Consider the following 18,970-nt stretch of genomic DNA (forward strand, 5'->3'; position numbering starts at 1 on the left):
AGAGGCACATGATCAAGATTTAATAATTAGGTTGTGGAGCTCTGAATACCACTAACTCCCATCACTCTTTCCACACACAAACCTACCTGTCAGACTTTGCTCTTTTAAAACAGAGCAAATGCCAAAGCAGAACATCTATATTATGAAGAGTAATATTAGAAGACCCAGAAAATCCTATAAATGAGTGTTTAAAACTTTTAAAGTATGTAGGAATGTTTGGAGTGCTGACCTGGAAATCTGTCGTAAGGTGAAGAGGTGGCACGGATTCCTTTACACTAAAGGATCCACACAGTGTTAGAATTTGCAGAAATGTCTTGATAGGGGCATAGCCTCTTCCTTCTTGGCCTCATAATGGCTTTAAAGTACATAGATACATTTTTTAAATGCTCTCTTGAAATAAAAAATAGAGGTCCATATTTAGCTTGGCGTTCAAGTTAACCTCCTATTTACCTACACTATCATTACTAGGAAAAGGATAATATACCCACTTCATAGTTTTCCACTTCAGAACCATTTTCTTTTTTTTTATTATTGAGTTTATGGGTCCATTTTAGGTATACAGTACAGTTACATTCATTATTGGGATCTTGTACCTTTACATGACAGGTCTTGGTTCTCATTTTTTCCTCTTGTCCCTGCCTTCACTTCACCCCCTCCCCCCCGATTTACAAACACTTTATTTCCATCTTTTCATTTTTCATACCCATTTTCTATTGTACCATATTTATAATAGTTATTCTTTCAAAACATAACAAATGCATTATTTCTATGCAATGTTAATCTCATTGTCTTCCATGCCCCACCACTGCCCCGTTGGGCTCATGCTCCCATTCCCATCTCTTAAAATGTTTCAGTCTTCACTGGTCAGAAGTCATGTTTTCTAGAGAGCTTTGCGGATATCTCCAAAAACTGGGGGATGATCATCTTTCCCTGTTTTCATATCCTATAGGTACAAATAACTTATATGATAATATATAATATCATGTTGCTTTTGGTATTTCTGTTTCTATTCTGGCATTATAGGTCCTAGATTATATGATCTTCCTTTTAAATGAAAATTAAAGTAGCTTTTCTCCCTATTTTTTTATGGGAAATTCCCCACTAGTCTAAAAAAATAGCCTCACATGATTGTATTTTCTGGGTTTGGTAGTTCTTCCTATGATCTGGGAAGTGTTCATGTATTACTTGAGACTTGAACTTGTTCTCTCTATTACCTCTCATGAACTTCAAATACCTCTTGAAGAGACTTACTTTATTCTTTTTAGTTTGAGCATTATGGTTCTTGATACGAAAGATTCAATTCAAAGAAATGTCGAGAGGTTCTGCATTCTTAGATAAAATTTCCAACTTCCAGACATTGTGTTCTGTTCTGGATTCATAAAGTCTTCTTTTTTTAGTATCTAGTTTCTTAACTCTAATAAATTTTAAGTTTTAAAGTTTCCAGATATATTTTATCTCTTGGTATGTACCTCGTATTGGCAGTATCTTCTCAACTCATCACACTGTTGCCCTGAACTTTCTAGAAACTGCCTTCCTTTTTTACTATAGCCCATTTTAATCTCCAGGTATGTCCTTAATTTTGTAGGAAGCTCTTATCAGATTACTTTCCTTTTTCCAGAGTTTTCATCCATTCTACTTTATCCCCCTTTTTTAATGGATAGATTTTGTACTTATTGTGTCTTCAAGTGTTAGAGTATTAGAGTCATCAGCCTTGAAAGTCAATTACCTGTTGTATTATTTATACTTAGCAAAATGTAACTTGCAGCAGATGGCCAAGTGAAATTATGTTGTGTCTTTCTGACAGTTTTAACATCTATATTAATGAGATGTTTTGACTGTCCCTTCTTGAAACTGTGGAAAATCACTTAGACCATTTGTAAATTACATAGTTTTCAATTTTAGTTAATTCCTTTTCTTCAGGAGTAATTTCCATTCTCTCTGCCTATGTACTTTCCTCCCCTATATACTTTGACTTTATCTATCCTAAATATCTCCTCTGTTTCAGAAATATTCAGAAAAATCATATTTAGATTCTATATCCCTTACTTACTTTTCCCAATTTTTCTACTTTTTCAATCAAATTTTGTAATGAAATATGTTATATTTACTGTCTTTCCAATTTCTCAGCTAATTTATTTTTCACCAAAATATGAAGCTTTTGTTCTAATTTTTATTAGAAAATAAGCAGAAAATCATTAAATATAATTGAGCAATTTTCCTTGTGGTCTCTTCATTTTTATGTGATTTCCTCTTAAAATTCTCTTTTACAGATTTCTGTGATTCTGCTCATATATATTTTCTTTACATCTGCCAATTATTTGATTTCCCAATGTATTTTTTTCTTTAACTATATTTAAAAAATAAGTGCTCTTCAGAAAAGATTCCATCTTTAGATACTGTTTCTTTTCATTCAATGTATACTTCCCAGGTAATCTTACCCGTACCAGTGGCTTCAACTATTTCCTAAATGCTGTTGAGTTCCTAACATATAAATGTAATCTAGAATTCATTCCTGAGCTCCAGATAATCATATTGGCTTTGCTCCTTCCAGTTTCTCTTCAAATTGCTGAAGCCAAATTCTTAGATTTATCGTTTATTCATTGACCTAATATTCCTCTTTCTCTGTCTTATCTCTGCATTTATGCTACTCAGTTTCATATCTCGGCCTAGGTATTTTTCTTCCTCTCATGAAAATAGTACCTTTAATTATTATTTGAAGATATTAAACTTGGAGTGTCATATCTTCTAGTGGTGTGGAGGTTTTGGTAGTACAGGTGCCAGTGTTGAGCTTGGAGGGTAGACTGTTTATCATGTTGCTTCTATGCTTATAAAAAGAATTACTTTCCCATATACTGGATATTACCTAATGCTGAATATTGACCTTTCCTCATCTCTTATAATCATGTGATTAATTTAAATAATCTTGGTGGAATTATACCAAACACTAGTGGTTAATTAGTTTTATTATGTTGTACCAAATATGTGACAGGCACATATTTAATTCTTTCAATGACCATGAAATAGAAGTTAAAATGACTATTATAAAAATGAAGGAAAACAGACTCACACATTAGCTTTCCAAAGAATGCATAGAATTAGAACCCAGGTATCTGAATTCCAGTGACCACTCTTTTTGTACTAGAGCACATAGTTTACTTACTGCTTTGATAACAAAAATACTATGATTTTTGTAAATTGATGGGTTTGATGACTAATGCCTCAAAAGTCTGAACTCACATCCTCAATAACATTTGTAACTACTGCTCAGAAGCACCTACAAGTAAAAACCATGGAGCAACTGTATTAGAAGCTCTGTGATGCTATCATCTTTAAGGAGATAGTATCCAAGAAAATCTATTATTCAGAGGTATGTTAAATTTATTTTGGGAAAGCTAATGATTTTTTCACTGTGACTGCACAAGCGTGAGTGTTACCTAAGTTTGGCTATAATTGAAGACTGAATGCCATAGAACTTTGAATTTCTTTTTAGCTTATCCAGTATTAATAATTTTGAAATTAGCTAACTTTCTAAAAGTTATGACTATTTAGAGAAAATACAAAAAGTAAAACAGAATTTTAATGTGGAACTCAAAAAAATCACAGTTGAATAAATGTAACATTTGCAAAAAACCTCATTAACTTGTAATAATTATTTTGTTCATTAAAACAAAAGAACTAAGAAAATGTTACAATCTGAAATAAAGAGAAAAAAGGTTTTCTTTTTTGTGGCAGAATATTAATATATGTGTATTCTCCTAACACTCATATCAAATTAATGATTAATAGCATCAATTGTTTTAGTGAATTGCTCTGTTTATTTCTAAAATCAAATAGGTATTGTGAAATGAATTGCGATTCAGTGCAGAGAGAGTATTTCATAGTGCTTTGGGGAGTTAATATTGCTATTTCTCCAGCAAAGATTTAGCAGTTTATAAATTGAATTAGAGATGCATTTAAACTGCTATGAAGAAAAGATGCTCTTGATGGCAGTAGAATTCTTGTCATAGACTTTCCAAGTATATAGCATTATTTAAATTTTTTCTTTTTATAGTATATGCCTCTGCTATGTGGGCAGCTGAACAACACCTATATGATTAGCCTTCATTAGGGAAGCTGCTAGATTGAAGCTGCACTTTAAAACAGTAACAATTGATAAACTTCAGTTGCGCAAAGAACTGTCAGCATGTGTTTATTTTAATAATTTTGAAACAGTGACATTCACATTTCCATTTCTGAGTGTACTCACTCCAAGTCCACCCTCACATGTGGAATTCCTCTAAATAAACTCAGTGCTGGCAATCATTTGACTCATCAGCAAGTATTTCTTCCTGCCTGACACTAAGTGGGTGCAATGGAGGATAGAATAATCTTTAAATCTCATGGAATACACATCTGCTGTCTTTTCTTTCTTTTTTTTTTGTCAGTAGCATAATTTGAAATAAAAAATGTATTCCTACAGTAGTAGAGGAAAAACTTTAATATACTTGAGAAAGAATATAGTAATCTAATAATCATACTAATGAATCATTTCATTATTTATGTAGAATTTATGCTTTAAATGGACATGAGGAAATTTTATATGGAACTCAGAAAGTTCTTTAAATTTTAATATTTCTCTGTTTCTAGAATTCTTCCTTCCCTTGCCACTCCATCAGTACTCATAATTTTCATGATACCATTTAAGGCAACCCTAGACTATATTTATTTATCGCTTTTTAGAATCTGAATATATATCTTTTGAATGTATATCACATACTTGGTGCTTGTTTCAATAGTCTTACAAAAATCCTATCATCTATCATTTTATATAGATTTGTAAAAATACTTATGAATTTGGTTTATATCTCCAATTAAATTATGATTTCCTAGATGATGGGGTTTGTGTTCACTTATTCTTACTAGCTTTAAATTTTCCATAGTTCATCCTTAATGGTTCTTTGGAAACCAAATTCTATTTTCTTAGTATTTTAAAATTTATTTTTAGCAGAAACACAAAACACAAAAAATATAGACATAATAGAGGATCATGTAATGTTTTGATATGTCTACATTGCATAATGTTTCAATCAGGTTAAAGACATGTTCTCAACTATTTGTCATATTTTTTAAAAATTGAAAACCCTTTTATTCTAGCTTTTTGAAATGTACAGTATATTATAATCTATAGCAAACCTACTGTGCAATAGTAAACTAGATTTCCTCTCTAACTATAACTCAAATGGAGAGATTCCCAGATACATATGACTTAATAAAGCTGAACAAAGAAGATATAAAAGCCTAGAATAATTCAATAAAAGGGAATACAATTGAAGCATTCAAAAACACCTATCAATTAAGAAAAGCCCAGAGCTGGATGGATTCACCATTGAATTCTACCATAACTTTGGGGAAGATGTAACATCAATACTCCTCAAACTCTTTAATGAAATCAAAAGGGAAGAAATACTCCTAAAGGCATTTCTGAAAGCTAGCATTATTCTGGTTCCAGAACCAGAAAAAGACACAAACAAAAAAGGGAACTGTAGGCCAATTTCTTTAATGAACATAAATGCAAAATCCTCAGCAAGTTACTGTCAAACAGAATGCAACAAATCATATGTCATGACTGAATGGGTTTCATGCTGTGGATGGAAGGATGATTCAACATATGCAAATCAATAAATGCAATATATGTTATAAACAGAAGCAAGGATAAAAATCACACAGTCATCCCAATAGATGCAGAAAAAGCCTTTGGCAATATCCAATATCCATTCATGATAAAAAAAAAACCCTGAAGAAAATACTTATAGAAGGATCTTGTCTCAATCTCATACAAGCTGTATGGACAAATTTACTTCCAATGTGATATTAAATGGGGTAACTGTAAAAGCTTTGCCTCTATAATCATGAACAAGAGAAGTATTGTCCACTATTGCGATTCCTATACAATATAGTACTCAAAACAAATGTGGCCAGAACAAACACGCAAGAGGAAGAAATAAAAGGGATATGTTCAGGAAAGGAAAAAGTCAAATTTTCATTATTTTCAGATGACATAATCCTCTGTATAGAACACCCAAAAGGTTCCACCAAAAGACTCCTAGTATTAATCACCATATTCAGTAGTATTGCAGGATATGAAATTATTGCACAAAAATCAACAGCATTCATGTACACCAGTAATGACCTCACCAAGAAATAAATTCAGAAAACAGTACCATTTACAGTAGCATCAAATAAAATTAAAATTTAACAATTAATTTATTGAATGATGTGAATGACTACTACAAAGAAAATTACAGTAACATGAAAAAGAAGACTGAAGAGGACATCAGGAGAGATATCTCCTGTTCCTGGACAGGCAGAACCACTTTTGACAAAATGCCTGTACTTCTCAAACTGATATACAGATTTAATGCAGTCCCAAACAAAATACTAACAACATTCTTCCAATAACTAGGGAAAAGTTTCCTAAAATTTATATGAAACCAGAATACCAAAAACAATCCAGGCAACCAGGGCAAAGCAGGAGTCACAAGTCTGTAATCCAGTTATAGTATATAGCTACAGTGATAAAAAGAGCACTTTAGGAACCCTTCTTCGTTGCTGGTGGGAGTGCAGTCCGGTCCAACCACTGTGTAAATCAGTGTGGAGATACCTCAAACAACTAGGATTAGAAGTCCCATTTGACCCAGCTATTCCCCCGCTGGATATCTTCCCAAAAGAATTAAAAGAATCAAACCACAGTGATATATGCTCACCCATATTTATAGCAATACAGTTTGTAGTAGCTACAACTTGGAAACAGCTCGATTACTCATCAACTGGAGACTGGATGAAGAAGATGTGTGGGTTTTTAAAAAATAAATTGGAATAGTACTCAGCCATAAAGAATGAGAAACTAGAGACATTTATAGCTAAGTGGATGCACATTGAGGCCATAACTCTTAAGTGAAATTAATAAGTTACACTTGTGTAAATACCAAATAGTCTCTCTGCTGTGAAAAACTAAAAGTGTAAATAAGAATTAAAATGTATAATTGACATTGTGTAATAGGAAGAAAAGTCTAAAACAGTAGAGGAAGTGGGAGGGGTAGGGGAAAGGTAAAAGGGGAAAAATATGTGAAAAGGAAAAACATGGAAACAATGTCTTTATAAAGAGGGAAGGGTGGAGGGGCTGAGGGGAGGGTTGGGGAATGGGGAAAAATAAGAACCTGATAAGTCACGTATGGGTACATGTTCCCAATGATGAATGTGTACCTAATATGATACGCATGTGTAAATACCAAATAGTTTCTCCAGTGTGAAAAACTAAAAGTGTAAATAAAGTTCAAATGGTATAAGTGATAGTGAGAAATAGGAGGAAAATGGCTAAAGGGGAAGGGGAAAGGGGAGGGGAAAGGAAATAAGGGAAAAGAAAAAATGTGAAAACAGGAAAAAAATGGAAACATGGAAACAAAGTCTTTGTAAATAAGGAAGGGTGAAGGGAGGGCAGGAGTATGGGGAAAAAATAAGAGCCAAGGTAAGTCATGTAAAGGTACAAGATCCCAATGATAAATGTATCTGTATTGTTTGCTTTAAATGTACTAATAATCTTAATGGGGAAAAAAGTGGTGCTGGAAAACTGGCTATTCATACACAGATTATATGTAGAACAGATTATATCTTTCACTGCCTGCTAAACTGAAGCAAAGTGGTCAAAGATCCAAGTGTTAAAATAGAAACGCTTAACCTGTTGGAAGGTAAAATGGGTAAAACTCTTGGAGACGTAGGCATAGCCAAGAACTTTCTGAACTGAAACCCAGTTGCACAATAGCACTAAGAATAAACAAATGGGATCCTATCAAATTTAAAAGCTTCTGTATAGCAAAAAACACAGCCCACAGAATAAAAAGAAAACCTAAAAATTTTGGGAAAAATGCCAGCCTCAGACTAACATATAAGATATGTAAAGAAGTCCAAAAAAAGTACCCCCACTTAATAAAAGACCTGGTCAACAAGGGGCAATTGAAATGAATAGACTCTTCTCAAATGATGTATAAATGGGGCTTTCATTCATAGGACACTTTCAATTATGGATTCAATCTTGTTACTTGTTACTGTTTGCTAAGGTTTGCTATTTCTTCATGATTCAGTCTTGGTAAGGGATATGTGCTCAGGAACTTCTAGATTATCAAATTTGTTGACATAAATGCTTTCATGTTATTTTTTGTGTTTCTGTTGTGTCACTTATAATGTTTGTCTGTCACATTTCATTTTATTAGAATTTTCTCTCTCTTAGTCTAGTTTTCCTAGCCTTGCATATATTTAGTTTTTCTTTTCAAATAACCAAGTCTTTGTTTCTTTTTTCTTTCTTTCTTTCTTTCTTTCTTTCTTTCTTTCTTTCTTTCTTTCTTTCTTTCTTTCTTTCTTTCTTTCTTTCTCTCTTTCTTTTTTGATACTGGGGATCGAACTCAGGCTTGTGCTTGTGAGGCAGGTGCTGGAACCACTGAGCTAAATCCCTGGCCCTCAAGTCTTTGTTTCATTTGTCTTTCTAGTTTGAGTGTCTATTTAATTTGTTTATTCTCTAATTTTTATTATTTCTCCCTTTGTATGAATTTTGGCTATGGTTGCTTCTTGTTTTTCAAATTTGTGAAAATGCAGTGATAGATTATTTGACATTTTTATTTTTATATAGATCATGATTGCTACAAACTTCTCTATTGCTATTATGTTTGCTGTATTCTATAGGTCTTTGTATGTTATGTTTCCATTTTAATTTAAGAAATTTTCAGATAGATTCAATGTGGCTGAATAGAGGAGGAACCACATTGGAGCTACTCAGAGAAAATCAACTAAAAAACACAGGTAATTGTAAGAGAGGGAGGGACATACATCCTGATGCCAAAATCAATCTGAAGTAAGAGAATTGTAAATTAAACAAAACATAAGTAGAGAACTTTGTAAAGTGGCAAGTCAGCCCACAGGGCTGCCAGTGGCACTGCTGCTGGTGTGCAAAACAGGAAAAAATTAGAACCAAGATACATCACATAAAGGTACAAATTCTCAACAGTGAATGTCATCATATTGTATACCTAAAATGTACCAATAAACTCAATGAAAAAAATAATAAATTAAAAAAAACTGATGATCTGCAAAAGTGTAGCAAACTCAACCTACACAGGAGAGATCTAGGATATATGACCTCTTGCCACTTTCGCTTTCCTGCAAACAAGATGTTGCAACCTGGCAACAAATTTCACTGGGACACACAGGGGCAAGTGACTAGGAAGCTGTTCTGTCCCTGATGAACCACATTTTTTTCTTCTGTTCCAGAGTATCTAACTGGAACTTATAGCAACAAGATTAGGTACTGCAGTGTTGAATGTAGTGAGTGGAACTGTGTGATCTGTCCTGCCCTGTGACCAGAGGGTGTGAGAAAGAGATGCTGACGTGGGGGATTTAAGCAGCCTTGAGCAGAGATGGGACAAGTGGGAAGTCACTACTCCCCTCCCCCATAGAAAGGAGATTGAAGTGGGACTGAGCATCCTTGGGCTGACTCTGCAGCGGTGGCAGTGGCAATGGCAGTGTGTCACCCACAGCATTCCATCCACCCTGCCACAAGCAGAGAGAGAGGAGAGACATAGGCCAGTGGAGGCTTGCATGGACTGGGGGGCGGGTAATTGTACACAGGACTGGGAGCAGCTTCGTACTGTCTCTGTCTGAGGTCGCCACAGAAAGTGGGAGAGTGATGCAGAGACAAACAGGGAAGACATGGGTGGGCTACCAATAGACAGAGAGAAAATTCCTGGTTGAAGCCTGGCCCCAGCTTCCACATCTGGAGGCTACGATCAGCCCAAGATCCAGCACTAGTCCTACTGCAGACTTGGTGGGCTTTTCTAACACAATTTGGGGCTCTGACTTGAACACTACTCCAGAACTGTGAACACCAGAGAAATTTTATTGGTTTTTAAATTTTATTTTGTTTTTTTTCTTTGTTTATGTCATTTTCCCTTTCTTTTTGTGTTTTTCTTTTTTTGTAATCTGGATTTTACTTTTATTGTTTGTTTTGTTTTGTTTGTCTTGTTTATTTCTTCAATTGTCTTTCTTGATTTTTTGATATTTTCCAGTGAGAGAGCATAATCTCTAGTCTTTCTGTTTTGCTTCAATATTCTTTTGCTTTCTACTCTGTTCTTTTACTCCTGTGTCCAGTTTCCCAAAGCTTGGGTGATCATTCTTTACCTTTCAACTTTGTTTCTATAATATTTCTCTACGTTTATCTGTTTCATCTCCTATCCTTCTAAATTTCACCCCCACAGGATAAAATCACTGTGCTAAGGAGAAACTACCTACAAGTTCCTTGTTTATGTTGGATTTTGTTATACAACTGTAGCTCTTGTTCCTATAGTTAAAGGTGCCAAAATAATAGATACCACAATTAGTCGGTTTTTAGCCTGTGCCTGATGGTATTATTATTGCTAATTGTACTACTTTAACCAGGACATCATACTTGTTGTAATCAGTTGTTCTCCCTTGTATGACAACACTGTTATTATCTGGGGTCATACTCATAACCACAGTCCAGTGCCAAACGATTGGGTTCTGAGTCAAATAGCAACTTCTCATCCTTAGTAAAATGGGAATATAGAATCTTAGGGCAGATACAAAGACAAAGAGCCACCTTCATGGGAAGTTATCTCAGAGGAATAGACACTTCCTAGAGAAACCTCAATACTAGTGATAAAGCTATCTACCATTAGAAATTTATAAGCATCAACACAGAAAATAAATTAAAAAATATAAAAAAGGAAATGACAAGACACAGAATCAGAATGCAACCACAGACTGCCAGCCCACCTAGGACAAACCCAGGGGCAAACAAGATAGAGGAAATTAGAAGTCACCCACCTGAATTTTCTTAAATGATAGTAACATAAGTAAAAAAACAAAAACAAAAATGAAAATGGATGCATGAGGCTACAGGGAAAATAAGGTCAGAAATAATTTCTCATGTGAAAAAAGAGATAACAATCAAAATGAAGGACTTGATCAGTGAATACAGGGTAGAAAATATAGATTATGAAAATAGAGGAATTTAGGAAAGCAATGGAAACCACAAATTCCCAACATAGGAAAGAAATTGAACCCATGAAACAGAGTCAAACAGATATCCAGGAAATTAAAACTGCCAATGAAAGTATATGCAACTATTTAAATCAAAGAGAAGAAAGAATATCAGATATAGAAGAAACGATTGTGGCTAGTGATCATGAAAAGAAAGATTTCTTAAAAATAGCAAGGAAACATGAAAAAAATCAGTCCAACAGCTGCAAGATGATGAAAAGAAGAACATAAGATTAGTTGGAGTCAATGAGAAAGGGGGAGAGAGCATAAATGACATAAAACACATTTGTACAAAAGCAATGGCAGAAAACCTCCCAAACATGGAAAAGGATATGACATACAAATAAATGAGGCATATAGAACTCCAATTAGTTATGAACACAATATATCTACACCAAAGCATATAATAATCAAAATTCCAGAAATTCAGCACAAGAACAGAATATTAAAAACTGTTAGTGAAAAGAAACAAATAACCTATAAAGGAAAGCCCATCAGAATCACAGGAGACATCTCAACCAAACACTTAAGGCAAGAAGAGATTAGCTTGTGGGCTGGGGATTTAGCTCAGCGGTTCGGTGGCCTGCCTTGCAAGTGCAAGGACCCGAGTTCAATCCCCGGTACCAAAAAACAAACAAAACACAACAACAACAACAACAGAAAAGAGATCAGCTTGAAGCATTTCAAGTCTTGAAAGAAAATAACCTCCAACCCAGATTATAGTACCCTGCAAAACTATCTTTCAAAATCAATGGAGAAATGTTACTTCTATGACAAAGAACAACAGAAGAAATTCATGACCACTAAACCATCTCTACAAAGCACTTAGCAGGCTATTTTAGAATGATATAACAAAGATCATAATTTCAACAAGACCAGTAAAAAGAAGCCACCAGACAAGACAAACAATTAAACAGAAGAGAAAGGGAACCAACAACAAGAAATAATATGACAAAGACAAGCCAAATGCATATTAGTTATAACTATCAGTGTAAATGGTCTCGATTCATCAATCAAAAGGAACAGACTGGCAGAATGTATCAAGAAACAAGACCCAATAATTTGCTTATACAAGAAACACACTTAACTCCAAAAAATTCATACTTCGAAAGTCAAAGGATAGAAAACAATACTTTATGTTACAGGACCCTGAAAAAAAAGCAGGAGTAGCTATTGTATTTGGAGACAAAGTGAACTTCAAGCTACATCTTCTAATTTTCCATTGACCCTTTGGTGTGTGTGTGTGTGTGTGTGTGTGTGTGTGTGTGTGTGTGCGAACCGAGTTGTTTTTACCATAGCATCTCTGTAATATAATTTAAAGTCAGAAATTGTGATGTCCTCTGCCTTGCCTTTGTTGCCCACAATTGTTTTTGCTTTTCTAGGACTCTTGTTCAAAATGAATTTTAGAATTGTTTTCCCTAGCTCTGTGAGGTATGATATTGGTATACTGAATGAGATTGCATGAAATATGCATAACACTTTTGGGTTTACGGCCATTTTTACTATGTTCATTCTTCCTACCATGAGCAAGGGGTATCTTTCCATTTTTCAATATCCTCCTCGATCTCCTTTTTTTAAAAAAAATAATTTTATTGGTACATTTAAGGTATAAAGTATAATGATATTCATTGTTGGAAATTCGTACCTTTGCATAATCATTCTTGGTTCTTATTTTTTCCACATCCCCATCCTCCCTTCAACTCCTCCACCTCTCCCTATCTACAACATTGTTACCATTATTTTTTATTTTCTCATATTGATTCCATTCCTTTCTTTCCTTTCATCTACCCCTCCCATTTCCCCTTCCCCTTTGTCACTTTTCTTATTTTACATTATCTATTATTCCTTTTAGTCCTTATTTACACTTTCAGTTTCTCACACTAGAGAAACTATTCATTATTTACACATGTGCATCTTATTTATTTCACTTAAGAGTATCGCCTCAATATGCATCCATTTCGCTATAAATATTTCTAATTTTTCATTCTTTGTGGCTGAGTAGTACTCCATTTCATTTTTAAAAAACACATTTTCTTTATTTAGTCTCCCATTGATGGGCAGTTGGGCTGCTTCCGAGGTTTAGCTATTACAAATTGTGCTGCTATGAACATTGGTGCACATATATCATTATGGTATGGTTCTTTTAATTCTTTTGGGAAAATACCCAGCAGGGGAATAGCGGGGTCAAATGGGACCTCCAATCCTAGTTCTCTGAGGTATCTCCATACTGATTTCCACAGTGGTTGCACCAGTCTGCACTCCCACCAGCAGTGGAGCAGTGTTCTTCTTCCCCTACAGTCCCATCAGCATTTGTTATTAGTTGATTTCATAATAGCAGCCATTCTTCCTGGGGTGAGATGGAATCTCAGCATTGTTTTCATTTGCATTTCTCAAATGACCAGTGATGTACATTTTTTACATGTTTATTTGCTATTTCTTCTTCTTTGTTTGAAAAATGTCTGTTCATTTTAGATGTCCATATTTGGATTGGGTCTTTAAATTTGGGAGTTCTGATTTTTTTAAAGTTCTTTATATATTCTAGATAGTAGACCTTTGTATGAGGAACAGCTGGTAAAAATTTTTTCCTTCATTGTGGATTGCATCTTCATTCTGTTGGTCATTTCTTTTGCTGTGCAGAAACTGTTTAATAAGAAGACATCCCATTTATTGATTGTTTGTGCTAGTTCACAGACAACTGAGATTTTTTTCATAAAATCTTTTCCTACACCAATGTTTTCAAAAGTTCTACCTAACCTCCCTTTGAGCCAGTTTAGTGCTTCTGTTTTAATATTTAGATCTTTAATTTTTTGTTTAGTACATGGTTAAATATATAGGTCTAGTTTCAATCTTTGACAAGTTGAAACTCAGTTTTGCCAACACCATTTATTAAAGAGGAGATGTTTCCTCCAGTGAGGGTGTTTGACTCCTTTATCAAAGATGAGGTGGCTCAGTGTTCCAGAGTTGTTTCTGCATCTTCTAATCTGTTCCACTGGTCCTCAGGTCTGTTTCTTTGCTATTACCAAGATGTTTTATCACAGTAGCTTTGTAGTATAGTTTCAATTTGCGGTGATAACTCCCTACATTGTCTTTATTGCCTAGAATTGCTGTGGCTATTCTAGGTCTCTTGTTCCAAATGAATTTTTGGATTGTTTTCTCAAGGTTTGTGAAGTATGCTGGGATTCCACTTGGTATTGCATTTAATCTGTATAGCCAATTTGGAGGTGTGACCATTTTCACTATGTTGATTCTTCCTATCCAGGAGCAAGGGATGTCTTTCCATTTTTTCTGTCTGTTTTCTTTTGTTTTTTGGTACTGGAAATGAACTTGGCACTACTGAGCTAAATCCTTGGCCCTCCATTTTCTGATATCCTCTTCAATCTCTTTATTCAGAGTGCTGTAGTTTTCAGAGTAGAGGTCTTTTATTTATTTTGTTAGGTATTTAGCTCTCCTTTTTAAGCATACTGTAGTCTTCCATATAAAAATATTTTGCTTTCTTTGTTAGAATGATTCCTAAGTATTTAATTTTTAAAGATATTTTGAAAGGTGTGGTTTTCCTAATTTCTCTCTCAGTGTTTGTTATTAATGTACAAGAAAGCTACTGATTTTTGAGTGTTGACTTTGTAGCCAACCTTGTTACTGAATTTGTTGTTAAATTTAGAAGTCTTTTGGTGGCGTTTTTGTGGTTTTTCTATATCGAATATCATGTCATCTGCAAATAATGATAAGTGAACTTCTTAATTTCCTGTATTTAATTAAAATTTCTTTGTTTTCTTTAATTGCTCCAGCTAATGTTTTCAGAACTATATTGAATAAGAGTGATAATTGTGGACATCTTTTGTCCTGTTCCTGATTTTCAAATGAAAGTTTGCACTTTTTGGCCATTTAGTATGTTGGCTGTTGGTTATTCATAAATGACTTTTATCATATTGAGATAAAGACCATCTATTCCAATTTTCTGCAGTTTTTTTAAAATCAAGAATTGTTATTGGTCCTTGTGAAATGCTTTTTCTGTGTGTATTGGGACAATCGCATGATTTTTGTCCTTGATTCTATTGATATGCTATATTACATTTATTGATTTGTGTATGTGGAACCATCCCTGCATCCCTGGAATGAATCTTACTTGGTCGTGGTGTATAAATTTCTTTATGATTTGCTGAATTCTCTCTGCTAGTATCTTATTGAGGAATTTTGCATCTAAGTTCATTCAGGAGATTAGCCCGTAGTTGTCTTTTTTGGTTTGATCCTTCTCTGGTTTTGGTATCACAGTAATACTTTTTTTTAGGAACAACTTCGGGAATATTGGTTCAATTTCAATTATAATAAAGAGTTTGAGGCATAATGGTGTTATATCTTCTCTAAATTTCATGTAGAATTCAGCAGTAAATATGCTAGGACCTGGGATTTTCTTTGTTGGTAATTGGTTAGTTACTTCTTGAGTTTCATTGAATGGTATTGATTTATTTAGAATCTTTATGGATTCTTGACTCAGTTTTGGGAATTTATATTTATCTAGAAATTTGTCCATTTCTTCACTGTTTTTCATCTTATTAGAATAAATGTTCTCAAAGTAGGCACTAATGATCTTCTGTATTTCTACAGGCCCCATTGTGAGTTTACCCTTTTTATTACTAGCTGCATGGATTTAAATCTTTTCTTTCTTCTTTTTAGTAAGGTTCACTTAGGCTTTATCAATTTTATTTCATCTTTCAAAGAACCAAGTATTCAGTTCATTGATTCTTTGTGTTGCTTTCTTAGTCTCTATTGCATTAATTTCTGCTCTGGTCTTTATAATTTTCTCCCTTATATGAGCTTTGAGCTTGACTTGTTCCTTTTTTTTTCTGGAAGTTTGAGTTTCAATATTAGGTTGTTTGAGCTTACTCTGTTTTTCTGCTACCAATTTCCCTCTAAATTCTGCTTTTATTACATCCTGTACATTCTTGTATCCATTGGTATTATCATTTAATTGTAGATACTGTTTAATTTCTTCTTTAATTTTATCTGTGACCTTTTGGTTGTTCAGGAAGGTGTTATTTAATTTCCTTGTTTTTATGGAGTGTTTGTGGTTTCTTTTGCCATTGATTTACAATTTCATCACACTGCTCTGATAATATGCATGGGACAATTTCAATTCCTTTGGATTTACTTACACATGTTCTATGAGCTAGTATGTGGTCTATTTTGGAGAAAGTTCTATGTACAACTGAGAAGATTGTGTATTCCATTGTTGTGTGTAGGAACACTCTATAGATATCTAGCTCTGTTTGTTCAAAGGTATCTGATATTGCTTTGTTGATTTTTTTTGTCTAGTTAATCTATTTGTGACAGTGGGGTACTGACATCCCCCAATACAGTTGTAGTGTTACTTGATTTTTTATATCCACTAATACTTGTTTTATATAGTCGTGTTTGCTTATATTTGGTAGCTATATATTTATGGCTGTTTTCACTCTCTCTTGGATTGTTCCCTTAACAAGCATGTAGTAATCTTTTTGTTTCTGTTGATCAGTCTTGGCTTGAAGTCCACTTTGTGTGCAAATAAAACAGCAACCCCTGATTTTTTCTGTGTTCCTGTCACATAAAGAATTGTTTTCCATCCTTTGACTTTCAGTCTATGATTTTTTATTTAAATGTGTTTCTCGTATGCAGTATATTGTTGGATCTTATTTCTTTTGATTGGTGAATTGAGACCATTTATATTGATGGTTGTAAATGATATATATTGAATTGTCTTGTCATATTATTTTCCTGTTATTGGTTCCCTATCTTTCTTCTCGGTTTAAATTACTTGCCTTGCCTGCAGGATTCCTTCTATTGAAATTCATATAATTGTTCTCTTTTTCTAAATATCCCTCAGAACATTTTTGATTCCTGGTTTGGTGGTCATTCATTTCTTCAGGTGCTTATCAAGGAAGTATTTTATTTCTCCATCAATTTTGAAAGATACTTTTGTGGGGTACATTAATCTGGGTTGGAGGTTGTTTTCCTTTAGAGCTTGAAATACTTCATTCTAAACTCTCCTTGAATTGTTTCCATGGAGATTTCCATGCGATTCTGATGGTTTTTCTTTATAGGTGACTTGTTTCTTTTCTCTAACATTTTCCAGTACTCTTTCATTGTGTTTAATTTCTGGAATCTGACTACTGTGTACCCTTGTGAACTTTTTTTCTGATGATGCCTAGGCGGAGTTCTGTATGCCTCACTTATCTATATGTGAAATTCTTTATCCATGCTTGATAAGTTTTCTTCCATTACTTCTCTGAACAGGTTTTTATGACCTTTATGCCGTTCTCTTATTTTTCATTGATTGTGATCAATCTTATGTTATTTTTGTTTGCATCATTTAGCAGCTGTTAGTTTGATTTTTTGTGGTCCCCTGCTACTTCCAAAAAGTGTTTCATTTGATGGTTGCTAATCACACACCTCTGTTCCAGGTCTGATATTCTGTCCTCACATTAGTTGATTCTGCTGTGTATTCTTTCAATAGATTATTTTTCATTAAATTTATTGGTACATTTTAGGTACATAGTACAGTTACATTCATCATTAGGATCTTGTACCTTTACATGATGTATCTTGGTTCTTATTCCCCCCCCGTCCCTTCACTCCCTCCACCCTTCCCTATTTACAAAGTCTTTGTTTCCATTTTTTCCTTTTCTCATGATTTTTCTTTTCCTTTTATTCCTTTCCCCCCCTACCCCTCTCACTTCCCTTATTTAAATAGACTTATAATCTAGGTATCTGTTTGAATCTGTTCCATGGAATTCATTTCTTTCATATATATTGGCATTCATGGTTTCCATCATCTTCTGAAACTCCTCTATTTTATTTTATCTGTATCTACTCTAGATTCACTAACCATGTTCTTCATTATGGTCATCATCTCTGTAGTGATCTGCAAAATTATTTTTGATTTGATTTTTTTCTAGAAACTCATTCATCTGCTTTGTTACTTGTGCTGCTACCATTTCAGAAAGTTTCACTGGGTGGCTTTTGATCTCTTCCATATCATTGTTCCCTAGATTTGCTTGGATGAGCTGTAGTATGTGGTTTCATCTTGCTTCTGTGTACTCTCATTTTCTATTTTAAAAATTTGTTTTCTATATTAATGCTTATAAATTGCTTAAGGTAGGTAGCTTTATTACTAATATTGAGACCTCCTGAAGATATGACTACTTTTCAGAGATGTTTTCTAGGTGTAGCTGGCTTTTAGATTTTGAGTTTCTCCCTAAATCCTGCTTCTTCAATTCCTTAGGAATAACTGATCTAGCCTGTTTGTTCTAGGACCCAGTTCTTTGGTGCTGGAGCATGGTATTGTTTATGATCTACAGCCAATCTCAGTATTGGCATACAAGAAGAAGAGCTTACCACAATAGCTATGCCACTTTGGCTAAAGTAGTAAAATCAGTAATAAAAATAGCAGCAAGCAAAGTCTAGAAAATGACAAACTGTGGTAACTTAATTTGCCACCTTTAACCATAAGCACAAGATTTATAGTTAACAGAAATCTATAAATTTTCACAATATATACCTAATACATGCACATATGTAATGCACATATATACTTATATAATATACATATATAACATATAAAATATGTATTTATATAACAAAATGTAAAACAAATCCGAAATGTAATACAGTAAATATTTTCTCAGAGTAATTTTACACTTAGCGGAGAAAACTTCAATTAGATAAGAGGAAAAAAATAGCAAAATGAAAGCAGAGAAAGAGATTACAAGCAAGGCTGAAAGACAAAGGAAGAATACTCAAGCTTTTTGAAACTAAGAAGACAGAAGGGAAAGAAAGAGGTTAAAACAAAAATAAGAAATAAACAGAACAAAAAAATATAAAAGCAATGTTAACGTTCTTCAAAAATAAAACA

This window comes from Fukomys damarensis, unplaced genomic scaffold (assembly GCF_012274545.1).
Source record: "Fukomys damarensis isolate Sample0158 unplaced genomic scaffold, DMR_v1.0_HiC HiC_scaffold_39, whole genome shotgun sequence".
Classification (NCBI taxonomy): domain Eukaryota; kingdom Metazoa; phylum Chordata; class Mammalia; order Rodentia; family Bathyergidae; genus Fukomys; species Fukomys damarensis.